This window comes from Macrobrachium rosenbergii, chromosome 33 (assembly GCF_040412425.1).
Source record: "Macrobrachium rosenbergii isolate ZJJX-2024 chromosome 33, ASM4041242v1, whole genome shotgun sequence".
Classification (NCBI taxonomy): Eukaryota; Metazoa; Arthropoda; class Malacostraca; order Decapoda; family Palaemonidae; genus Macrobrachium; species Macrobrachium rosenbergii.
Genome location: NC_089773.1, coordinates 1,637,501 through 1,665,000, shown reverse-complemented (window position 1 = coordinate 1,665,000; position 27,500 = coordinate 1,637,501). Strand labels below are relative to the sequence as shown.

Genomic DNA, 27,500 nt, shown 5'->3' with positions numbered 1-27,500 from the left:
AATAAATGCCAAGAAGATAAGTGGCCACGAATGTCTAACAAAAATTAATAAATGAAGTGGCCTTTGGTACCGAATATATATTAGCAAATTAAAAGACCAGGGATGTTTAACAAAAGCTGATAAGTCAAGTGGCCTTTGGTACCGAAATAAAAGCTGAAAAGTTACATGATCAAGGATACCAAATTACGCTAAAAAGACCATGGTACCGCAACAGTGCCAACAAACCACGTGACCACGGATACCAAACAAAAAAAATGTGCTAAAAATTAGTTGGCTATGGATACCAAAAAATTAACATGCCAAGTGGCTAGGGTAACCAAATAATCATAAGAGCCTATAGCAACCGTGGATTCAGCACAGGGACTTAGTATTTCTCTCTCACAGAAGTTCCTTGAGAAGATGTACCATATGTATCTTACTTTCTAGGTGTAGGCTTGAGTTCACGACTTATCAGGTGTCCAGCATTGGAAGGGCTCTCTCGCCCCAACTTTTGAAAGGGTATTTTTCGCCTGATCAGCTTTAAAATAATTCCCCCTTTTTTCAAAAAAAGGGGGCGGGGTTTAACTATAATTTATTTTATGCGTCTTAATCTATTCCTGATCGCAAATACTTCATCTCATACAAAAATCAACTTTGTATCTTGAAAAATAAAGAAATTAGAGCAGGTTGAATTTCCAAAACTTTGATGGCTTATAATCCAAAAATATTTTTTTTTTTTTGTGCAGAACGGCCCTTCTAATCCTGAACGCCTCGTATGATTAATTTGCCTGCCTGGTTAAACAGAATACATCAATTATACCCAATAGAATACATCAAGTATGCCCAACCACCTCTTGACAAGACGTAACGTGGATATTCGGAAAGCAGCAAACCTTCAAGATAGTAATTTGAAATTTCTTTAGCCGTGATCTGATTTCCAAGCACAGAGTAGGGACTACTAACCTTTTAGAGACTAAAGAAATCCGGGAAATCCACAGAACTGCTCAAGGCAACGTTGTACCGCAGAATGTCCTCTGTAATACTCGCCAGACCCTGAAAGAAAAATATTGTATTATAAATAAATTTAAATAATCTCTGACCACTGCACTGTCACTTATGATACTGTGCCCTGTAGGTGGGTAGTGCTGTCAGTGCAGCTCACGGAGTGCACTGTAGGCATTACTAACGGTTCTTTACAGCGTCCCTTCGGCCCCTAGCTGCAACCCCTTTCATTTCTTTTACTGCAACTCCATTCCTATTATCTTTCTTCCATCTTGCTACCCACCCTCTCCTAGCAATTATTTCATAGTGCTTCAACTGCTTTGAGGTTTTCCTCCGGTTACACCTTTCAAACGTACCTGCTCTCAATTTCCTTTCCGGCGCTGAATGAACTCTTAGGTCCCAGTGCTTGGCCTTTGGCCTAAACTCATTTCATTCCATTCCATTCCTTATGATATTGTGGGAAGTTCTTTGCTGGACTGGTCGCTATCATTCTCGGCTAGCACTCTGCAGGGCCGGCGTTCGAATCTCTGGCCGGCCAGTGAAGAATTAGAGGAATTTATTCCTGGTGATGGAAATTCATTTCTCGGTATTATGTGGTTCGGATCCCACAATAAGCTGTAGGTCCCGTTGTTAGGTAACCAATTGGTTCTTAGCCACGTAAAACAAGTCTAATCCTTCGGGCCAGCCCTCTCTAGGAGAGCTGTTAATCAGCTCAGTGGTCTGGTTAAACTAAGGTATACTTAGTTAAAGAAAAATAAACATACAAAGGCCGTTGCTATAAGTCAAGGAAATATTCTGCGATGCAGTAATCAAAACGTACAACAAACAAGTAAAAAATGCGCAGAAGTTTCTTCAGCGCAATTGAGTTTTCTGTACAGCATATAATCAAGGCCACCGAAAACAGATTTATCTTTCGGTGGTCTCGGTATAATGCTGTATGAGCCGCCGCCCATGAAAGTTTAGTCATGGCCCGGTGGTGGCCTGTCATATGTTGTTGCCAGACGCACGATTATGGCTAACTTTAACCTTAAATAAAATAAAAACTACTGAGGAAGCTAGAGGGCTACAATTTGGTATGTTTGATGACTGGAGGGTGGATAATCAACATAGCAATTTGCAGCCCTCTAGCCTCAGTAGTTTTTAAGATGTGAGGGGCGGACAGAAAAAGCGCAGAACGAAAAAAGTGCGGACGGACAGACAAAGTCGGCACAATAGTTTTCCTTTACAGAAAACTAAAAATACTTAACATTAGTACTCATAGCATTCCTTTAATCTGAGGTGTGGCTATGACATTCATGAGACTAGATAATAAGGCTCTTTTGCGATAGCAAACTGCAAATTTGTTCAGAAAACTGGTACATAAAAATATCAGTGGGAAAAGTTTGAAAACAAGCAGTATAAAGACATATTAAAAACAAATTAAATATTACTCACAGCATAAAATAAAAATTTTATAAGAGCTCAAAAGGAACCGATATAGAAATGATATAACAGAAAGACACCAGAGTCCTGTGACCGTGGCATCAAATAACAAAATTAAAGTTTTAAGATGACTCCTACTAATATTATTGTTAAACAACTGAAGCTGACAACTTAAATAATGCCAAGCTACTAAAAAGATTAAAATTGACAGTAGTGAAATTTTCCGTCGCTAGCCAACAGAACTGATTCACGTAGACCCAAGGCCAAGAGAGACATGCCTACCCAGTTGGGTGGAGTTACCCCCAACCTTGGGTAACTACGTAGGCGATGACGTATCTCAGAGGTACCTGCTCATTACGGCCACTCACCTGCTGACGCAATAAGGAGGTAGACAAAGCTCCGCCTACATGGGGGATTTGGGGGAAAAGTGTGCAGACCTCTTTCTCTTGGCCTTGCATAGACTTACGTGGAAACAAAGAAAGTTCACCGACTGACAACGAAATAAGCTAACATTCTTCGTGATAACTGAAGTTATAATTGACGAAGTACGATTTCAACACTAATTCCGGTCCATCAAGGACGATACAGTTAGCATTTTCGTATGCGGACGATATACTGTACACCAGAGACAACAGCGTCCATTTTATTTGTCAAAGGGGCGACAGGAGAGAATCAGGCGATATTCTAGCAATGGAATTTGATCCTGCATCGCACTGAATGGAGGCTCTTTTATATAATTGGCGTCTACATATACCAAGGAAAGGATTTCAGAAAATTTTCCAAAAAATTAAGTATATTCTTCAGTAATGTTAAATAAATGATCTCGACGACAGGAATCATCTCTTATCATTTCATTTTCTTCATTAAGTAATAAATTGCTGTGTGGTCTCTCAGATATGAATAGGCTTCTTCTTCATTTTCTGCCCCAAAAACAGGACTTCCAGATGACATATGGCAGAAGTATGGGCGGGGATATTCACAGGGAACCAAATGCTTCATTTCCCAAACGCCTGCCTTTTGTTTTTCAGTTCATGTGCCAATTCCCATTCATACGAAATAATTCTTTTGTCAGTTACTTAAGATAAATTCCTGGAAGGGGTGATGTGAAAAAGTGCTATACTTGAAGAAAGAGCTGTGGATAGACGGTGGTCAGTACAAGCACCCAACACCCACTAGTCAAGACTTGTAAGCAAAAGAGATAACCGTTAGCAATAACCATGAGTGGGGGAGGGGGGCTTTGCCTTAATACTTCATTGAGTCACAGGTTAGGCTAGCAACCTCATTCCAAAGGACACCAGATCTGGTGTCAATACTCCAAGGGTAAAAAGGTGTGTATATATATATATATATATATATATATATATATATATATATATATATATATATATATATATATATATATATATATATTGTATATGAGTTCCTACGAGTACGCACGACAGGAGGTATCTCTCGTTGCAACAAGGCCGGGTATACAGGTTTCGTTAGTTGCTTTCTTCCCTTCTCTGCCAAGCCATTTTACCCTCCACGTACTTCTGTGTTCCCATAATTGCCACAGTCCATCCTTTAAGAAACCTTCCCTATTCATTTCACCACTGAAGTATCTCCCATTTCCCAACTTTGCATCTGAGACTCGAATCATTCGTAATTCAGTAATGGACATGGAAATATTAGATGAAGCGCAAGGGAAATAATTGCGTGTAAATGATGCCTCTACATTATTAATCAAACAATACAAAAACTGGAAAGTGGATGAACCCGAAAAGGTTCATTCTACATTAACCTTTTTTTCTTTTATATCTCATAAGGCAGCCCTTGGAGAGAGAGAGAGGGCTTAAGGAAAATGTTCTCACTGGGCTCAAGACCTGACACTTGCTTTTCATCCGCTCAAATCTTGCTGCTTAGTACTGCAACGGAACAGGTTTCACTTGCCGCTTCAATCCCACATGGCTTAGCTGAGCCGAGTTTCATTTAACGGACGTTTTAGGACATGCTGGAGGAGAGAATTTTTCTGGTTTTGCTCAGTATAGATAAAAAAACAAAAAAACAAAACGTTATCATAAAGCTTTGTCCCGGATGACGCATGTATTGGAATTAGATTGTTATGATCTTTAACTACCGATTCGGTGCCACTTCAATTGGTAAAAAATCGAGTTTTCTGTACAGCGTATAATCAAGGCCACCGAAAACAGATCTGTCTTTCGGTGGTCTCTGTATAATGCTGTATGAGCCGTGACCCATGAAGCTTTAACAACGGCCTGGTGATGGCCTGTCCCGTATCGCGCCCAGACGCACGATTATAGCTAACTTTAACATTAAATGAAATAAAACCTACAGAGGCTAGAGGGTTGCAATTTGGTATGTTTGATGACTGGAGGGTGGATTATCAACATACCAATTTACAGCTCTCTAGCCTCTGTAGGTTTTAAGATCTGAGGGCGGACAGAAAAAGTGGGGACGGACAGACAAAGCCGGCACAATAATTTTCTTTTACAGAAAACTAAAAATGGAGCCTGCAGCATCATCAAAAAGGCTTTGGCAAATGTTGGGGATACTTGGTCAACCGTAGGGAAATATACAGCTTCTAAAGTTTCCCATTTCAAACGTGTGGAGACAAAAATCGAGAAAAGCTCCTTTCTTCTTCACAGCAAGAGTCACAATGGTTGAATTCACAATGTTTGTATAGTTTGCTCAGGAGCATGTAATATACCATGCGGAATAATAAGGGTTCCCTAGATGCCTTGGTTTCCACTGACTAGTTTATGTACATATTTATATACATATAGATGTTCGTGTGTATTCACATTAATGTATATATACTATGAATTTCTACCAACACCCGTCAGTCCCCTTGGAGTTGTCTTAGTACCCTGAGGTACATTGACACGTATGTGTTAATTGTTGGGTGGTTACCCATCCACGAGAGAGTCAGACTAAACGTTGATAAGTCTTTGCTGCTTCGACGACCGACGTCGTAACGAACGTTACAGATACACACACACATATATAATATATATATATATGTGTGTGTGTGTGCGCGTGTATATGTATGTACACACACATATATATATATATATATATATATATAATATATATATATATATATATATATATATATATATATATATATATATATATATATATATATATATATATATATATATATATATATATATATATATATATATATATATATATATATATATATACTACTTAACCAAACATGCACGCGTGAAAGGAAAGAAAAATCTAAATACCAGATAAAATACGTCTCGCTTTTTCTCAGAATTACCTGCACATCCTTGAAGTTGTTCACTGCGTTTACAGAAAAAAATACCGTTCTGTAACACAGAAAAACTATTACCCATTCATTACTTCATAATGAATCTTTATATTCCCTCTTTCTTCGCTCGTGATGATAACGCCGGTTTTGAAATGCTGCCTATGAAGAGAAACTAGAAATATCTAGGATATGCATTCATGCTGCGCTGTTGATGGGGGCGGTGATGCCCTTTCAAAAACAATGAAGACTGATGGTTTTTCCTCTACGTTCACCGTCTTCTTATCAGTCTATTTTCTTCCTCCGTCTAATCTGTTTCTCCAGTTTTTGTTCCTCAGTATTTCAGAATGTTTCCAATGGTTTTTTCCCCTTTTTGAGGGCGAAGGTATGTATTTGAGTGCAAAGAAGAATTGGATCACTTTTTCCATGCATCAAGGGCACAGTGCAACGAGGCTGGGAAATACCAGAGTGTTTTGCTGAGGTTATTTTAACATATTCTCTACCAAGTAAGATACTCTTTGTTGAGAACTGAGACTTAAATTTCTTCGTTTTTTTAGTTTTCTGCAAAAGAAAACTATTATGGAGATGGCTATTTGTCTGTCCGTCCGCACTTTTTCTGTCCGCCCCCAGATCTTAAAAACTACAGAGGCCAGAGGGCTGCAAATTGGTATGTTGATCATCCACCCTCCAGTCATTAGACATACCAAATTGCAGCCCTCTAACCTCCTCAGTAGTTTTTATTTTACTGAATGTTAAAGTTAGCCATGATCTGATACCGCAAACCACCGGCCCGTGGCCGAAAGTTTCATGGGCCGCGGCTGAGATTCATACAGCCTTATACGCTGCACGGAAAAGTCGATTGCGCCGAAGAAACTTTGGGGCATTTTTTACTTGCTTAATGTAAACATTCACTCTTTTCCACTTACCCTTCTTTTTCTGATTTCCATTGCTCTTCCTTAGGCGAGTCGGTAGAGTTGCGGCCTTCCACTCGTTAGGCCCGAGTTCGACTCCCCGGCCGGCTAATGAAGAGTTAGAGGAATTTATTTCTGGTGACAGAAATTCATTTCTCGCTATAATATGGTTCGGATTCCACAATAAGCTGTAGGTCCCGTTGCTAATTAACCAATTGGTTCTTAGCCACGTTAAATAAGTCTAATCGTTCGGGCCAGCCCTAGGAGAGCTGTTAATCAGCTCAGTGGTCTGGTAAACTAAGCTATACTTAACTTTTTTTCTGATTTCCATTAGGACGCCCGTTCCACTGGCCTTTGTAATTAAAAAAAATTATTAATTTGTCAGTCAGGTAAAATATTAAGCTCTTTATTATCAAGGATGACCTGGAGATAATTATATTACAAAAGCTTTCCTTTCCTCACGACTCATAGACTTTGCTTTGAAAATGAGAGGTATTTTTGTTGATCAGCTTGAAGTTTTATTTCTTGGTGTAATTCCGTAACTCCCCCCAGAAAAACAAGTAAAAAATGCGCCGGAGTTTCTCCGGTGCAATCGGGTTTTCAGCACAGTGTACAATGCTGTATGAAACTCTCAGCAAAGGCCCATGAAACTTTCAGCCGCTGCCCATGAAACTTTCGGCCATGGGCTGCTGGTGGCTTGTGTTGTTGGTACCTACAGCGGTGCCGGAAGTACGATTGTGGTTAATTTTAACCTTGAATAAAGTAAAAGCTACTGAGGCTAGAGGGCTGCAATTTGGTATGTTTGATGATTGGAGGATGGATGATCAACATACTAATTTGCAGGCTCTAGCCTCAGCAGTTTTTAAGATCTAAGGGCGGACAGAAAAATTGCGGACGGACAGATAAATAGCCATCTCAATATTTTCCTTTAACATAAAACTAAAACCAATACGGAGGTCTTTGACAACATTAGTGGTGTGCAAGATTGAAAAGATCCTGCCATATCTCAGAAAATATCTACAGTTTCTTAAAGGCTTCACTGATTGATTTATTTGTATAACAGGAGTCGCAACTTGGATATCGATTTTTGTTACGTTGCAAAACACCTTAAGAAACTTCTGCAAGTTTCTTTTTATTTCGCAGCAATATTCTTTGCTTATTCCAACAACAACAAAAATATTAATAAACTTGATTTTCTACCCTATAATCTAAAAGCGACAGATCAGCAATATTCATTGCTTATTCCAACTGCAAAAAAAAAAAAAAAACCTATCTTATAATCTAAAAGTGACAGATTCATCTAAATGACCAATAATATTTTGAGTTCATGGGTACGTTCAGAATTTTATTAGAAGATGCTGAGAGTGGATTATCAAAACAGAAATTTATCAGAATATCTAGCTATTCACTGACGTCTTCAAAAACTACAAAAAACAGATTAATAAAAAGATAACACGGAAAGAAACAGTCCTATAAAAGCAAACGTCACAGAGGTTTGATAAACTGAACATTCAGCCTGTCGGCAAGCAGAATACACAACATTCATAAAAAAGAAGGATTGTGAATACCACTGACATCTTTGATTCCCTCGGGAGCCATTTCATTGTTTTTGACTCCCAGTGACCTTTTGACCTTCGAATCAAGTCGGAAACTGGTCCTCCCTCTGCGGCGTCGGGCTCAGGAAATATACACTGATCAGTCTTTCGCCTTTTCATAAGCGACTCCTGGTTAAAATACTAGTTGGTGGAATGTTCATGTTCACGAAATGAAAGAAAATCAAGATGAAACGAGAAACGCTTTCGCCATTCCATCAGATCGACCTCTGTGCTAGACAGGGAACAGTTTATTCATAATCACTCTTACTCCCAGCTTCTGTTGTATAGTAATAAAAACACTGCTCGCTTGATTCGTGCCAAAATGTTCATGCTCATACCTGTGAGTCTGATGATGCTGATCTTGCGAGATATTGCATGATGGTCATTGTTCAGCGGAACTGGTCTTAAATATTGTTGTCGCTGTTTCTGTAATAGAATAGAATATGTAGATTTTAAGCCAAAGGCCAAACGCCGGGACCTATGAGATCATTCAGCGCTGAAAAGAAAATTGAGAGTAGAAGTTTACAAAGGCGTGACGGCAGGAAAGCCTCGCTTCTGCACTAAGAAATAATTGTTAGAAGAGGGTGGAAAGTAAGACTGAAGAAAGAATACGAATGGAGGTACAGTAAAAGGAATGAAAAGGATTGCAGCTAGTGGCCGAGGGGACGCTGCAGAGAACCTTAAGTAATGCCTACAGTGCACCGCATGAGGTGCACTGACGGCACTACCCCCTACGAGGGATGTTTCCGTAAAGGCTGACTTTTTATTATTTTTTGAAGCTGTCTGAGGGGAAAAATACCCATAAAAAACAGAAATGATGAAAAATCATTATAATCTCATCTGTCACTGTAGAAAATGGGAGAAAATATGGGCGCAAAAAGAACAGTGAATGAAGACAGGTAAATGTTCTTTAAAAAGTTTTCTTTACTAAAACATTTTCTTTGAATGCCAGTTGTGCAAGAAATCAGGATTTATTTCATACCATTTTATACACTGCATCTTTCCATCATAAACCCGTAAAATCAACAGCTCTTCCTCATTTTTAGTTTTCTGCGAAAGAAAACTCATAGAATTGGCGATTTGTCTATCCGTCTGCACTTTTTCTCAGTCCGCCCTCAGATCTTAAAAACTACTGAGGCTAGAGGGCTGCAAATTGGTATGTTGATCATCCACCCTCCAATCATCAAACATGCCAAATTACATCTCTCAAGACTCAGTAGTTTTTATTTTATTTAAGGTTAAAGTTAGCCATGATCATGTGTCTGGCACCGCTATAGGTGCCAACAACAGAGGCCACGACCGGGTTGTGGCTGAAAGTTTCATGGGCCGCGGCTGAGAGTTTCATGGGCCGTGGCTGAGAGTTTCATACAGCATTATACGCTGTACAGAAAAGTCGATTGCGCCGAAGAAATGGCGAGTTTTTTACTTTTTTTTTTCTTTTTTTATAAAATCTATGAAATGGTAACATCTACAAACACCGTAAGTTAAAATAACTAAAATCATGAAAGCTCTTCAGAGAATACACAGCTGCTTAAGCCTGCCATTGAAAATAAAATCTATTCCGTGAGGGAACCAGAGAGAGAGAGAGAGAGAGAGAGAGAGAGAGAGAGAGAGAGAGAGAGAGAAAAGGAATTTGGATCCTCGGCAAAAATACGGCAGCATCCGAAAAGATGGCGCGGTTTATGGAAGTGACGAAACCAGAACTGGGGAAAATAGTTACAAACGCCAATTCTCCTGGTCAGCAAGAATTTCCCCAGCATCTGACGCTGACAGAATCGTCAGCTGAGCTGAAGAATTCTTCCCAGAAATATTGGCGAGAAAGCATCCGCGTATTCGCCACAGGATTTTACTAACGATCGAAGCATTCAAGGACATCTGTTGTGGTAATTTCTTCAATGAAATTACGTACATAATGATATATATATATATATATATATATATATATATATATATATATATATATATATATATATATATATATTCACATGGAATTATTTGAATGAAAATGATTTGCTTAATATGCATATTTCACGGTTTACTATCTATGTGATTCATGCAGTTAGAAACTGCTTGACACTACAAATATAACCGATTTGATATTGCCTACTGGCGTTACAATTACCGTGGTCATTGATACTAAAACTAAATTACAGTGTGATATTTTTTATAATAAAATTTAACCATGAAATGTCTTTTTTATTCTTTTTGCAAAAGGCATTCACAATATATTCTTATAAACCTATAAAATACTCGAGAAGACTTATACATAAAAAATAGTTAAATTTTTTGGTGTCAATGACCATAGAAACTGTGACGCCAGTGGTTAATATCAAACCAGTAAATAGACTCGTGTTGTCTAGTAGATCATAAAAATGAAACTCGAACTGTAAATGCCACCCTATGGAAGGACCAGTTTATTCAGTAAGGCGCCCCCCCCCAACAAAAAAAATCGAAGTTGCCATTACTAACAACTCAAGTTAATACATGTGTCATCAATTGCAAGTCGATAAATGGCAATTTTCCATAATTTTCATGTGGCTCAGCATTTATTATTATTATTATTATTATTATTATTATTGCAGTGTCTCCCTGGAGTTTCTAGTATTAGGGTCGTGGAGCCGTAGAAAAGAATATCTTGGAAGAATTGAAAATTCATTTTTTATCCCGACGCTTCGGTGGTCCTTTCTACCATCTGAAAGGGGTGAATGGCACCAGTGGTACACACACACGTGGAATATTTATACCAGAAAACGGGTTTTGAAAGAAAAGGGGTGATAATTGATTGGTTGGTCACATTCACGAAGCCCTCCTACTGGCTGGGAGTCTGGCTGACCAATGGGGAAGCTGACTGGATTGGCCCAAGGGGCACTGCTCGAGGAGGAGGGCAGCTGAAGTGTTGACTCAGGGGCACGCCTTACTGTTCTCCATACAGTGGCCGGCAGGAGCAGGGTTTCCTGAGTAACACTGAGAGCGAGTTCCCTCCGAAGAATGGCTAGGACTCCTTGTAGCAGAAGCGGGAGTGGTTCATGTCGCCATCAAGGACTGTGGTATTCGTCGCTATCTGCTGGCGTTGGGGGTGTTGCCGTGTTCCCTCATGCAGTGTTGGTATACCACCCCTTCCTGTAGGTGGACGGCGATCCTCTTGGACAGGCGAATTGTGGTCATACCAATACAAGAATGGTAGTATTCCTTCTTGGGGCACAGTGTTTGGCGGATCACTCCCCTCCTCTTCATGAGGTCGCTGCTGATTGGAGGGGCTGTTCTTCAACAGGCACTGGGCAGTCCTACGGTCCTTATAATAGACATAGGGTCGACCATTGTCTACTCCGGCACGGGTTATGGCTCTATAATCTTAATATTATTATTATTATCATTATTATTATTAGTATTAGTATTATTATCATTATTATTATCTAAAACTAACCTAGCCACCGCAGGGGCAAGCCAGCACAACTCAGTGCCGGTCCCAAGCCCAGATAAACTGGGAGGGTTATAGTCAAGAAGAGCATCTGTCCTCAAAACTTCTGCCAAACCAATGATGAAATGAGCCATTTAAGAAAGAAACAACTGGAGGAGGCTCATTAAGAACAGAGATCCCGACTAGGGACTAAGCTCTAGAAGAACATGTCTAATTTTCTAAACTTCCTCAGGTGGACTGTGAACTGTATACCTGAGAACCCCAAACATTCATGTCTTCCACAAGCTGTTGCCAAAAGAGCAGATCATTACACATGAATGTAAACTGCCCCAAAAGCCTCCAGAGGCCACTGACCTCCTGCAGATGATGACCCCACAGAGCCATATTCCACTGATGACTATGGAAAACATTTACAAAGACCCACGAGGATGTGGTGCAATTAGAATCTTAGAGTTCAAGCGAAGATGTACTGCATTACTAACATAAAGCAATTTACCTTGCATTTTACATAATCTATATTTTTATCTTTTTATCTATTAATTTATTCATTTATCTTTACCTCTCCTTTTAAAATAATTGATCTCTTCTTTCTACATTTCCTTTTATCTTCTGCAGCTTCTTTCAAATGAACACCTTCTTCTTTGGAAGCTTGAATTTCAAGTCAATGGCCTCTGTAGGCTTGTTCCATATTATTTGGGGTTTATCTTCTGAATAATAATAATCATAATATTAATAATGAAGCCACCACAAAGACCCTGGATGAGCTTTACTGATCGAATACTGCACAGCTGAACATTCCTGAACATTTGCTCTGAGATTATCTTGTGTTACTAGAGAAATGCCCATTTTGACAGACAAAGGAGAACTCTTCCATCATGTAGATGGTGCAGAAGTGGGGTTACCTCTGAAATATATAGAGGATGGTTTTTCGGGTGTGCCAGATCTGCCATTTATGCCAGATAAACTGATAATATATTCATCACTGTTTAGAGTGACCAAGGGCTAAGTATCGTGTACCTGTTGTTTACCAAAGATCTGTCTTTTGCTTCAGCATGAGAATGAGATTTTATATTCGAAAAAATACCTTTCTGAAGTTGTTGATAAAACTACCAGCAAGAGACACCAATTTTCTTTTTATTAGGAAGTGAACCAGTTCGTAAGGCTTAATCTTACTAGAAGAACACTTCTTTCATTGAGGTATGCATGAAGTGCACTGAATATCTGACAGATAAGATGCCTTAAAGTGTTGCGGAGGAAACCCACGAATGACTAATATTTAACCTGACAGTAGACGATCAGAAGTAGCTGACCACGAGTTAGTTAAAGGAGGGTGCTTTAATATTTGAGGAGAAATGTCTCAGTAAAAGGGGTTAAACCCTTACTGGCAAAGGAGTGAAGAGTTGAGTGTTTTTGTCACAAAATGCAAAATTACGAAAAACTCCTTAAGAACCATAGCCGGCAGTATACAGACATAAGAAGTGACCGGCAGTTAAAGGTAAAATTAACAAGAACTAACAGATGGGGATGGGAGGGGGAAGTGTGAGGGGAGGGGGAAGGGTGAGGGGAGTGAAAAAAAGTTGGTACACCTTAGTTTAACCAGACCACTGAGCTGATTAACAGCTCTCCTAGGGCTGGCCCGAAGGGTTAGACTTATTTTACGTGGCTAAGAATCAATTGGTTACTTAGCAACGGGACCTACAGCTTATTGTGGAATCCGAACCACATTATAGCGAGAATGAATTTCTATCACCAGAAATAAATTCCTATAACTTTTCATCAGCCGGCCGGGGAATCGAAATCCGGCAACGCGAGTTCCAGTCCACAGCTCTACCGATTCACCCAACGAAGACCTGTGAGGGGGGAGGGAAGGGTGAATATTATGCAACTCTGCTACGGACATCAGAAATGCTTCATATTATTGCATTTCGATCTCAGGCTTTGCAGTGAAACCGTATCCAAAAAGTGTGATGAGTTCGAGAAGCTAAAGATGCATAATGGTTATTATATATATATATATATATATATATATATATATATATATATATATATATATATATATATATATATATATATATATATATATATATATATATATATATATATATATATATAATATAAATATATATATATATATATATATATATATATATATATGTGTGTGTGTGTGTGTGTGTGTATGTATATATATATATATATATATATATATATATATATATATATATATATATATATATATATATATATATATATATATACGTTGTGTGTGCAGTGCTCTGTATTTACAGTATGTTAAAGCTATGTATCTAAAACTTCAATTGAATAATTCTCAGGAAAACGTGAATTTTTTACACATTTTTCCTTTTTTTAAATTCAGTTATATAATTCTTCAAAATGAAGACCACGTGTACGACTTGCGCATGCGCATTCTGTTTTATCGCCGCTTTTTATTTTGCTGTCGAATCTGGAATACACTTTGTCATCTTTCGGTTAAGTGTATCACTTTTGACCTTTAATGAATTTTCATCCTGAATTATTTACGAACAATAAAAATCGAATAACGAGAGGTCAGTGCATAGCAAAAAAAAAAAAAAAAAAAAAAAAAAAGGCGCCGAAGTTTCTTCGGCACAATCGAGTTTTCTGCACAGCCGCTACAGCGTATGATCAAGGCCACCGAAAATAGATCTATCTTTCGGTGGTCTCGGCATAATTCTGTATGAGCCGCGGCCCATGAAACTTTAACCACGGCCCGGTGGTGACCTATCCTGTATCGTTGCCAGCAGCACGATTATGGTTAACTGTAACCTTAAATAAAATAAAAATACTAAGGCTAGAGGGCTGCAATTTAGTATGTTTGATGACTGGAGGGTGGATGATCAACATACCAATTTGCAGCCCTCTAGCCTCAGTAGTTTTTAAGATCTGAGGGCGGACAGAAAAAGTGCGGACGAAGTAAAGTGCGGATGGATAGACAGAGCCGGCACAATAGTGATCTTTTACAGAAAACTAAAAACAAACTTTCACTCAGTCAGTTATTTATTCTCTCACTCAATCAGTGGCTCTCAGGTCTCCTTGTAATCCACGGCTGCTCACACTAGAATCCCCCAAAAAAAAAACACTTCCCCTACTGCAAGTCACTTAACCCAGGCATAACACGGGCTTTCAAAGCAGACTCCAGAAGCCTGTCTGTTCATTAGCAGTTCTTTCTCCCTTCCCCCCGTGCTTTCCACAAGCAGAAGTGATACTCTCTCCTGCGCCACACGCAAAACTCATCCAGTTCATACGGACTTCACTCATCCGCACGAAGCTTCCGTCGTGCTCGCATGCAGTCATTGCCCCGGATAAAATTTCACTCCACCAAACGGAAATGACCGAACATTCGGTGATTGAAATATCATACGGTTAATTTATGTTGTTTAGGTTCATCAACTTCGCCGATTGATTTAAATGCGTTTCTGCCATTCACACAGTCGTGATTGACTGCTGACGCCAAGAGCATTGTGCAACTAACAAATTTTGCTAGACTTTTTTCCAACTTTTCATCATCCACTAAAAAAGTCCGGTTAAAAATCTCGAATTATGGAGAACAATCATTTTAGTTTTCTGTAAAAGGGAACTATTATAGAGATGGTTTTTTGTCTGTCCGTCCCTACGTTTTCTATCCGCCCTCAGTTCTTAAAAACTACTGAGGCCAGAGGGCTACAAATTGGTATGTTGATCATCCACCCTCCAATCATCAAACATACCAAATTGCAGCCCAGTAGCCTCAATAGTTTCTATTTTATTTAAGGTTAAGGTTAGCCATGAATCGTGGGTCTGGCAGTGCTTTCCGGACCGCTTCATTTGACCGCATCCGAGGAGAGTTTCATACAGCATTATACGCTGTACAGCTCGACTGCGCTGAAGAAACTTCGGCGCGTTTTTTACTTGTTTTATTAATGATTTTAGCTTTGCATTTCAAGAAAGAACAAGGCTTAGTGACCTTCATACATTGTTAGGCATTTCAGGTTTATAGTTCATGGAAATATATTAAAGGAAACCATAGAATCTGTCGGCAATAACTTGCGATATAACTGAAAGTTGTAATTAGGAACTAGTTACGCATGCCACTGAAGAAGACCTACAAAAAGGGCTTTGAGCAAATATTGCATTATCGATGAAATTTATGCACTGCTAAGAATTTAAGTTTTACAACCCATTTGAAATAAAACAGAAGTTATCTACAGTAACTTGAAGTGTAAATGAATGATTCCATACTTGATTAGGAATTTCAGTTTGGCTTTTCATACTCTGTTAAGAACATCTATATAATACTAAAACTCTGAAATGCCCGTGTTTGCACACAGGAAGTTAAAAGGGGCTGGTGCTGCCCGTAGACTTCCCCTTCCCCCTCTTCCTCCCCTCCCTCTCGCCCCCTTCACCCATCCAGTACCATCCACCCTCCTCCCACCCCTTCCCCTCCTCGTCATCCACCCCTAACCCATCCACCATCCGCTCCCCTCTCCCTCCCCTAGCCCATCCACCCTCCCCCCTCTGCACTCCCTCCATTCCCACTCTCCCTTCCCCTCCACTCTCCCTCCCTTTCCACTCCCCTCCTCCGATCTCCCTCCCTTCCCATTCCCTCCCCTCCGCTCTCCTTCCTCCCATTCCCCTCCCCCCTCACTTCTCACTCAACTCCTCTCCCTCCCATTCCACCTCCTCCCCTCCCTATCCCTTAACCCATTCACCCTTCCTCTCACTCCCCTTCCCTCTCCCCTCTTCATCCTTCTCCGCTCTCCCTCCCCACTCCCCTCCGCTCTTCCTCCCTTCCCACTCCCCTCCCCCCTCCCTTCCCACTCTCCTCCTCCCCTCCCATTCCAACCCTTCTCCTATCCCCAACCTATTCACCCATCCCTCCCACTCCCCTTCCCTCTCCCCTCTTCCCACCCCTCCGCTCTCCCTCCCCACTCCCTTCCTCCACCTCCCATTCCACCCCCTCCCCATCCCTATCCCCTAACCCATCCACCCTCCCCTCCCACTCCCCTCCGATTCCATCCACCTCCCCTCCCCTAACCCATCCACCCTCCCCTCCCGCTCCCCTTCCCTCTACCCTCTCCATCCCCTCCCCCTCATATTCCCCAAATTTTAAACGGCCACGGGTGGTCTAATTTTATTTGAATTCGTGTATAGTGTGCGTGTGTGTGTGCACAAGACGCACAAGATTTTGACAACCTGGAGTGTCAGTGGAATTTATATGTTGTTATGAATTTGAGCCTCATTCCGTGGAAGAATGAAAAAAAAAATGCCCTAATCATAATTTGAAGTGCCAAAGATATCAAGCATTGTTAAGCCTTATATCCCCAGTAAAAAAAAGTGTTTGTTCTTTGAAGTATCAATAATATGAATGCATATTTTAGAAATTAATCTTCACAAACCAATGAGGAATAAAAGCAAAAAAAAAAAAATATTCAATGAAAACAAAATGAGATGGTACCACTGCATTTACAGTTAAAGTGTTGATAAACTGGGTTGGTAAAAATTCTCTAAAACGATAAACAAGTAAAATATTGAAAATCAGGAAGATTGTTTAATCCATATTGTTCAATATATTAATTGCTACAAATATTTAAAAATAGTCTTGATATTAAATGTAAGGGTCCATGAAGTTCATATATGATTAAGAATAAGATAATTACAGATATAATTTCATGAAAACTGTTAAGAAATACTTTCAAGTGTCGAAGAAATTATTACAAGTTAAAGGTAAAAAAAAAGTGGAAAAATAGTCTTGTCCTTGAAAACCATACGCGATTCAGAAACAAGTAAAAAAAATGTACAGCGTACAATGCTGTATGAAACTATCAGCCACGGCCCATGAAACTCTCAGCCTCAGCCCATGAAACTTTCAGCCAAAGAACGCTGGTTGCCTGTGTTGTTGGCACCCTTCGCGGTAACAGATGCACCATCATTGCTAAATTTAATCTTAAATCAAATAAAAAATACTGAGGCTAGAGGGCTGCAATTTGGTATGTTTGATGATTGGGAGGTGGGTGATCAACATACCAGTTTGCAGCCCTCTAGCCTCAGTAGTTTTTAAGATCTGAGGGCGGACAGAAAAAGAGTGGACTGACAGACAAATCGCCATCTCATTAATAGTTTTCGTTTACAGAAAACTAAAAAGGAGAAAAATATCTCAATAATTTCGCAGCTTCCATGAAATTTCCATCACGATTAAAGAAATGAGGCGAAGCCCGGATCCGGTAGCACCTGAATTACCTTCCTCAGGCGGTAATTCACCTTCAGAATTGAGGAAAATCTTACCCCGAAGCCATCGTGTAATACAACGTTCGCTTTGGAGCTCATTAGGCAGCCATCGGAGGGAGGGCTTAAGGAAAATGTTCTTATTTGGCTTAGCGCTTAATTCCAGCCTTTCAAATCTCGCTGCTTAGTACTGGAATGGCGAGGCAGACTTCACTTGCTGCCTCGGATTCCTGGCTCAGCCCAGAACAGTTTCATTAGTGGAGCTCCGACAAACATCATTAATGCTACGTAGAGGGAGAAAAGAGAAGTTCTCTGAGGGGAAGTTTGGGAAAACTTCTCCGAACTTTCTCTGGATACTGTATGCACTAGCGGATCCGGGGAGGGAGGGGTGGGGGCACCTGGACACGTGGCCGCCCCCCATGAAAGATAATGACAAAATAATAAAACTGAAGATTTAGGTAATAATAACATAAATGAGATAGATACTGTAGAATGGGAAAAAATAAAAATCTTATGAAAAAATATATATATATATATATTATATATATATATATAAATATATATATATATATATATATATGAAAATTGGTGGGCCCCCCACGAAATTCTTCTCGATCCACTAGTGACTATATGCCGTTCGTGGAGTCGGGGTGTTATGGCTGATGAACCGTTGTTGCTTTTCTTTTGTTTTTTTTTTTTTTGTTTTTTTGCTGAGGCACTCGTAGATTCTGACTGATATATGCTTGATTAACAATGGACCGTTTTTGTTATATTGATACGAGATTTTGTTATCCATGATTAATAAAGATAGAACAGTGTTGCATAAGTATCATTCGTAGATCCTGACTGTTTTGAATGAAAATCTGTGGCTTGTGCTTCGTTTCTAGAATCCAATTACTTTCATCAACAATTTTTGTGGCCTGTGTTAGTGCGTCGTTCTTATTTCCTTTTACTACATTGTTAAAATTATTATTATTTTTATTATTATTATCATTATTATTATCATTATTATTATGAAGATGAATCCTACTCATGTCGGACAAGAGAAGATGAATCCCACTCATATGGAACAAGTCCACTAAAGGGAACATTGACTTGAAACTCAAACTTCCCAAGGATATGGCGTTCATTAGAAAGAAGAAACAGAAGGTAATGGGAAATACGAAAAGAAGAGATCACTAATCATAAAAGCAGTGATCACTTCTTTCTGCATTTCGCATTAGTTACGTCATTCGTGGCCATTTTTCACATATAAACTAACTCTTTTTCTGTGTGTTTGTCATTCATGGATTCCGAGTCCTCTGGCTGATGTACGTTGGTCTTTTATTGTGTCGTTTTAAGATTTCATAATTTCCTATGACTGATGAACTGTAGCCTGTGTTCCTGCGTTCGTCCTGGATTCCGACTGCTTTCACTGAGCAACAGTGGCCTGTGCTGCTCCGTCATTCGCCGATTCTCATTGCTGCGATGGATAATGAACTAGTTTGTTTTGCTGTCATTCGTACCAATTTAATCATAAATGATGGATGAAAACTGGCCTGTGTTGCTTTTATCTTTTAATTTACGACTGCTGGATTTCCCGGGTTCGCGTCTCCCCCAGGGCGATGAATAAAAATCACTGGATCTGTATCATAATCAGTTACTGCTGCAGTGTTCTGGGGGCCTGCTGCGGTGGGAGGTTGAAACCAACATTCCTTGGAAGCTTCAAGAATTTCAAGTCAGTGGCCCCTTTGGTGTGCTTGTTCCATGTGAATAGGTTTCATCTACTGAAATAATAATAATAATAATAATAATAATAATAATAATAATAATAATAAAAGACTCTACTGATGTGACCGGTCGACTGTGGCAGCGTAATTATGATTAATTACCGGTAAAAATGCATAAATGCCGTTATGATTTCTTACATGTGAAAGAATCTAGCCTAATTTGGACAAGTAACTATGGAAAGCACAGGTAAGTGTGGTTTTATCTATTAAATTCATCACATTAACCAAGCACAGATACCGAGAGGACGGCGTTACCACCCACCAGTCGACCCAGCTATAAATGGGTGTCTAGTTCGACTGGGGTCACACCCACCAGTCGACCCAGCTATAAATGGGTGTCTAGTTCGACTTGGGCCACACCCACCAGTCGACCCAGCCATAAATGGGTGTCAAGTTCGATATGGGTCAAGAAATTCCTTGATATATCTTAGTCAGATATTTCTCTCTCTCTCGCTGGCATCTGATATTGTGTAAACTCTCCAGAATACACAGCTGTATCTTAAAAAAATACAAATTAAATGATCTACCATTATGTTTCTGGGGACTGATATCTGTAATATTGTAAACTAAATGGCATTATTTGTACGCATAATAAAATAAAATGAATGAAAGATTTTTTATCAATATTTATATTACAGTTATTCGATATATTTGTTGGAATGGAATGAAATGGAATACAGAGTTTAGGCCAAAAGCCAAGCACTGGGACGTATGAGGTCATTCAGCGCTGAAAGAGATATTGAGAGCAGAGAAGTTTGAAAGGTGTAACAGGAGGAAAACCTCAAAGCAGTTGCACTATGGGGTAATTGTTTTGAGAGGGTGGACAGCAAGATAAATGGAGGTACAGTAAAAGGAATGAAAGAGGTTGCAGCTAGGGGCCGATGGGACGCTGGAAAAAAAAACTTTAGTAAAGCCTACAGTGCACCCCGTAAGGTGCACTTACGGCACTACCCCCCTACGGGTTTGATATATTTATTAAATAATTCAAATAACTTTCTTTAATATCTGAGGATACTGATTCATATTTTACGCGGCAGTAAGTTTTAAGATTCATCAGATATCTGAGAAATATTTTGCTTCCTACTTCCTAAAATAACTTGTATACATTTCCCTGTAAGCACTCAAACAAACTAAGGTATTTAGACAAGACGAACGAGAAGTCAATAATTCTGGGTTTCTGACCTTCTGAAAAAACAAATTTTTTTTTATTACTATTCTCAGTATTATACTGTCATTACCATTATACTGTCATACCATTCTTCAGCAATTGTGTGGATATAGCAGATTTATCATTTTTTTATCATGTTATCTCGTGTATCTAGATTGCGTATGTTATTGTCTCTACTTTGTATATTCCATGTATATGGCCTTGGGCTGAAATAAAGGATATTATTATTATTATTATATCAAAGCTGACTGATAGTTTACACTGAGTTGGCGTCGCAACCGCCGTGGTTATCGTAATGTGTAAAAGGTAAAAACATAATATCCTCTACCCAATAACACAGACATCCTTCTGAAATCCTGATACACTGCTGAGCGTATTAGAAGTCTTACAGATATATTCAACACATAAAATATCAGCTAAGTCATTGCTAACTGTGTTGGTTGTCTTACGATTATCAAGACTTTCAAGTTGGAATAATATTCTTGTTGATTGATTGATTGAATATGAAATTTAGGTCTTGAAGACCAAGAGCCGGAACCCATCAGGATTATTCAGCACCATATTCTTGTTATTGAGAGTAGTGACATTCAAGATTTGGTAACTTATATGGAATACTTTTATGGTTCAGTGAATGTCGTCATAATTTGTTATAATGAAACCGACTTCTAATGCATATTTTATACGTATAAAATAAAAAAAATCATGATCACTCTTTCTAAAAAGACGTTCTTACAATCAAGGCATCAATATCATCCCCCATTCTCAGCATGCGTCGCCTGGTAGCACATTGGTTGTCCTCAAGTTCTGTTGACTGACCTCCAGCTATGAAAGGGAGGGTAGGGGGGGGGGGTTAGTGGAGGAGAGTGGCACCCTTGGCACTAAACATCCCATAATGCTTCACTTGATTTGTTTGCTGAACGATCGTTATGGCTCCTGCAGCCACCTCCCGAAGGAGGCGGGGAAAGGGGGATCTTTCCATACGGAGTTTACACTCTCTTCTATTGTTTTAAGGGAGCCACAGCTTTATCATTGTTGTCATCATCTTAGTTGTTGCTATATCACGCTCACCATTGTCAATATCTTTTACTGCCTTCAAGAACACTATCCCAGGATTCTGCTTGCTTGTTGCGTTGCAACTATTTATAAAAAAATATTTTAAAACATCTGAAATATTCCTGGAGGATCAAAAATGTCCGGGAAGAGAGATCCCTGCACGAATGAGCTTATAATGCTAAACTGAAATCACAAGCTCAAGGTCCTCTGTTCTACCACTGCTGGAGCACTGTCCCCTTAACCTTGATGTCAGCAACATTGAAGCAATCATTTCCCTTTTCCCCCCACAAAGATGATTAGGATTTATCTGAGCCAGTGTCGTAAGATTTCTCCTTTGAGCATCTCGAATAAGTTTTCCTTCCGAACACGGAACTTCTATTAGTGTTATTATTTATACCTAATTCCGTTCAAGGGTTGTTATTGCCAGATCTCTCATTGTCCACTTTATTTTTTATCCTTCTGAATTTGCCTAATCAACTCACTTTGCAGAAAGCCAGCAGCATCCTCATTCTGTTTTGCAATCATAGAGCATAAAGTTTCATTAAGGATTTTATTTAATATAATTTATCTATACATTATACATTATATCATTTATACATAAAGTAAAATGTTTCATTGTGGATTATTAAATATTATGAATACATCTTGAATTAGCATGTAAAATTCATTTTTCTGAAGGTCAGTTTACTAAAACTATTCTGGGGTCACGTGACCTTGTTTTCTGTGCTTGCCTTTCAAATTGCGAACTGTGTACCCTACATTGCTTTGGGCGTTGATGTTTCTACGTTGAGGTGAAGCTGCATTCCTACCTTGAAGAGGCAGGAGTTGTGCTACAGATTAGTCAATCAGTTTTTATTATAATCTTCATTCTTTCAATTCTCTTCTAAGGGCTTTTATTCCCTGTATTTCTTCGAATACACATTCTCTTCTGTAGAGGTTTGCTTGATAATGCAGTAAGCCAAAACTGCACCAAGAAGTGATCACTGCTGGAATCAGTTTTCAGGACCGATGCAGAGGACAGTCCACTGAAATTTACTTATTTATTGTTCTTTTTTTCTTTGCTAATTTGGATTTTTTCTATTAGGAATAAGTTAGGAAGATATTATGGGGTCAAATACTGTTCTGGCAATCATGTCAGAGACTTAGTCATAGATTTTATTGACAACCCCTTATCTGACAAGGTGTGACATGCCACTGGATCTGGTGCCAGCAAGGAGGGAATGAGTAGCCTTGAGAACAAAGTTCTTCCCTGGTTTTCCTTGTAAATGTCGGAGGAATACCATAGTCCTTGGTCGTTGGGTATGATGAACTGCTTTCGTACACGTCATGATTACTGATTGATTATTGAGAGATTTTAAATATATATATATATATATATATATATATATATATATATATATATATATATATATATATAAACATACATGTAAATACACACACACACACACACACACATATGTCATATGCAAAGTGTTGGGTGGTAAATTGGTTTCTCAATGTCATTGTAGTTTTTACTCAGTTTTCTAGATAATATAAAGAGTTTTTTTATATTATCAGTTCGAATACTGTCATAACCTTTGTCAAAAAGAACTCTTGTTACGTAAACCTTAAAACAGAAGTCACTCAGATGAAGGAAAACTTCATAGATATTGTCAGAACCGCCCTCCCCCCACAACTCTTCCCAACTCAAACTCCCCCCCCCCCTCTCTCTCTCTCTCCACAACCACATATATGCGTCTGCTACTACATAACTTCTGCTACTGTGAACACCCCAAAAGCTTCCATATTCCCCTCCACCCCTTTCCTCTCTCTCTCTCTCTCTCTCTCTCTCTCTCTCTCTCTCTCTCTCTCTCTATCGTTCCTTAACTGGCTCCCTCCTTTCCTTCCTTTGTTGCCCCACATGACATGATAATTAATTTCCTCCGAAAGTTTAGCCTTGGCCGGGAATTTTCGAATTTCTAAAAGTTTAAGATAATGATAATGGATCGTGGGAAGCTAAAGATGTGCGGGAGCTACAAGAGAGAGAGAGAGAGAGAGAGAGAGAGAGAGAGAGAGAGAGAGAGAGAGAGAGAGAGAGAGAGAGAGAGAGAGAGAGAGCAGAAAATCAGCGCTGATACCCACCCCCATTTCGGAAGGCACTCGAAGTCGAATTGAAGTAGCCAGTGGCTGAAGAGAGGTTGTTATAGGAACAACACAGGAAAATCTAACATGACAAAGTGACTTCTGGAATGGGAATAATACCGGACCAGATCGTGAAAACAAACTTGGAATCTCTGAAAGTTGAGATAAGAGGCGCTACATATGAGTGTGTACGTAAGTATGTATGTGTGTGAATATGTATGTGTATATATACATATATAATATATGTATACATAATATATATATATGTAAATATATATTATATATATCTATACATACATATATATAATATATATATATATATATATATATATATATATATATATATATATATATATCTATATATATATATATATATATATATATATATATATATATATATATATATATATATATATATATATATATATATATATATATATATATATATATATATATATATATATATATATATATATATATATATACCTTCTTGCGTGTTTTTTTGTGTGATATTCTCACACATGTTCCTTCCTGCTGCTATATATATATATACATTCCTACAAACATACAAACTGCAGTTTAGAGAAGTTAATTATCAGACAGAAGAACTTATTTCCCTGTAGGATAATGCATAAAAGCAATACGGTCATTAAAATCGATTTGTTATATCTATTACCTTTACAGATTCCAAACCTGGACTGAAAAGGACCCTTGGGGGACATCAGAGTACAGGAAATGCCAAACATCATTACACTTTTGCAGTTTGGGATTTGACAGTACTTTTTTATTTCTATATTTTTTTTATTAAAGAGAAAATTTTACCCTGTGACTCAAAATGAGTCCCACCGAATGCCTTAAGAAAACCCAAGTCTCGTTATTCGGGACAGTGACGCCTATATCAGCATTTTGTCGTTAAATGCTTTATTTACAGGGTTGATTACTGTGGCGTCCTGTGAATCAGGGTTGTCCTTTGCAAGTATAATCGAATTTGTGTGGAGGAAAAAAAAATACAAGCATAGACTCCTGAAGCCTAGATGAGGCAGAAACCAGCAGTAGATTTTAAAAATCTTGAAAATCTTAAATGTATGCTCACGAACTCTATGGGTTAAAAACACCTTGAAACAAGTAAAAAATGCGCCGAAGTTTCTTCGGCGCAATCGAGTTTTCTGTACAGGCGCTACAGCATATAATCAAGGCCATCGAAAACAGATCTATCTTTCGGTGGTCTCGTTATAATGCTGTATGAGCCGCGGCCCATGAAACTTTAACTACGGCCCGGTGGTGCCCTGTCTTATATCGTTCCCAAAAGCACGATTAACCATAAATAAAATAAAAACTACTGAGGAGGCTAGAGGGCTGCAATTGGCATGTTTGATGATTGGAGGGTGGATGATCAACATACCAATTTCCAGCCCTCTAGCCTCCTCAGTAGTTTTGAAAACTAAAACTAAAATGCACCACTCAGCTACAATTTTTCCTCCGTCGCACAAAAGAAGGTTATTTAATATGTTAGCCAATAATCCAGATTACCAGAACATGGAGTCTTCCAATTTCCGCCACCTGAAGTAGAACTAATTTATGGGGAGTATTTATATGTAATTAATTACAGCTCTTCAGATATTCAATCTTATATTAAAAAAAAAACCTGGTTGAGATCACCTGAGGCACCGAATTAATTATTTGTCTCTTTTGATCGAACTACGAATATTTTGTCAGTGTGTGTTCGCATGGCGTGCATGAGAGAGAGAGAGAGAGAGAGAGAGAGAGAGAGAGAGAGAGAGAGAGAGAGAGAGAGAGAGAGAGGACGTAAACGAAAGTTGAAATGAATGCTTTGTCTCAATAAGAAAAAGAGAATCCAGATATTCATAAATTTTTAATAAATGAGAGAGAGAGAGAGAGAGAGAGAGAGAGAGAGAGAGAGAGAGAGAGAGAGAGAGAGAGAGAGAGAGGGGGGGGCGGGGACGTATACAAAAGCTGAAATGAATGCTTCGTCTAAATAAGAAAAGAGAATCCAGATTATATTCATGAATTATGAATAAAGCACTGTTGGTATGAGAGAGAGAGAGAGAGAGAGAGAGAGAGAGAGAGAGAGAGAGAGAGAGAGAGAGAGAGAGAGAGAGAGAGAGAGAGAGAGGCAATTCCAAATAAGTGTTCAGCAATGCAGATATTAATGAATATTTGTGGATTAAAACTTCACAAGTGACACTCACGAGAGAAGAGTATTATTCCTTCATGATAAATAAGTTGCAATTGTGACTGTGTAATTACTTGAAGAGTCCATCGTGCATATTGACGTTTGAGATGACTGCTGAATGATAATTAACTCCGGCAAGCGCCCTTTTCATCCGGGGAAGTTACGGAAAACGCGCCGTTTTTTATCTGATGTGTCAATTTGGTCATTGCACGCATTAAGGTGCAGTCTGCTACAATGTGTGGTATTGATTTTCTCCGCTTTTTCCACTTCTGGACAGACTGGACAAAGGAAGTTTTCAAACGCACTCTCCTTTGTGTCTGGTGTCACAGCTTATTACTTTGGTGGGAATATGTTATTGCATGCCAGCTGTTTTTTTTTTTTTTTTTGTACAAGAAAGCTATTGAGGTGGCTATTTGTCTGTCCGTCCGCACTTTTTCTGTTCACCCTCAGATCTTAAAAGCTACTGAGGCTAGAGGACTGCAAATTGGTATGTTGATCATCCACCCTCCAGTCATCAAACATACCTAACTGCAGCCCTCTAGCCTCAGTAGTTTTTATTTGATTTAAGGCTAAAATTAGCCAAGATCATGCTTCTGGTACCACCACCTGGCTGTGGATGAGTTTCAGAGGCCGCGGCTGGCAGTTTTATGGGCCGTGGCTGAGAGTTTAATACAGCATTTCTTACTTGTTCAAGTGTGACACTGATCACACTTATGGGAACAGTCTTTTCTGTATGTAGAGGTGTACATGATTGAACTCTTCACCAACCATTCAAATGGATGAAACCAAAGAGAGCAATACCTTTGGCAAGCAATACTCACCACTGGAGTTCTCAAAAGAGAGAGGGGAAAAAAAAGTAGACTCAGAACAAAGGAAGTATACTGAAATGTAAGTGACTGTGGGACAATGAAGAATTCGTTAGCAAATTGTGTTTGACAATGATCTCTCTACAATAATAAAATCCGAGAGGAACTGATCTTGTTTGCCCTCCCCAGGTTACGGTGGGGGAGACATGACACGGCCACCCTCCCCCTGCAAACCTGTTTGTCAGCCCCGGGTTGGGACGGGGTAGGTAAGGGGATCGGGGGGGTAGGGGAGATAGCAACCCCGGGTTCCAGCGTGCGTAGCGCGCGCCAACAAGCTCGTGGAAACATAACTGTCAAATGCTCTGTGAGCATCCTCAGGATCTGTTGCGTTCTCAGCTTTACTGTCATATTACCATATTACCTTACATCTCTGGAGTAATAATTACATTCAAACGGTATTTATGTTAGTGTTACTTCCCTACACATTTTGTTATGGATCATGTATGAAGTTTTTTTTATCCCAATCTAGTTCTTCGAGTGCGATT

At 39.1% G+C, this 27,500-nt stretch overlaps 1 long non-coding RNA gene across 1 annotated transcript in view; it reads right to left on the bottom strand.

Annotated features, from left to right (window-relative positions):
• Window positions 1-27,500, bottom strand: part of LOC136855794 (uncharacterized) — a 534,717-nt gene that overhangs the window by 215,328 nt on the left and 291,889 nt on the right. Inside the window, exon 5 of the long non-coding RNA XR_010858128.1 lies at window positions 943-1,032. This is a non-coding gene — a long non-coding RNA (uncharacterized lncRNA). The remainder of the gene's footprint in view (window positions 1-942; window positions 1,033-27,500) is intronic.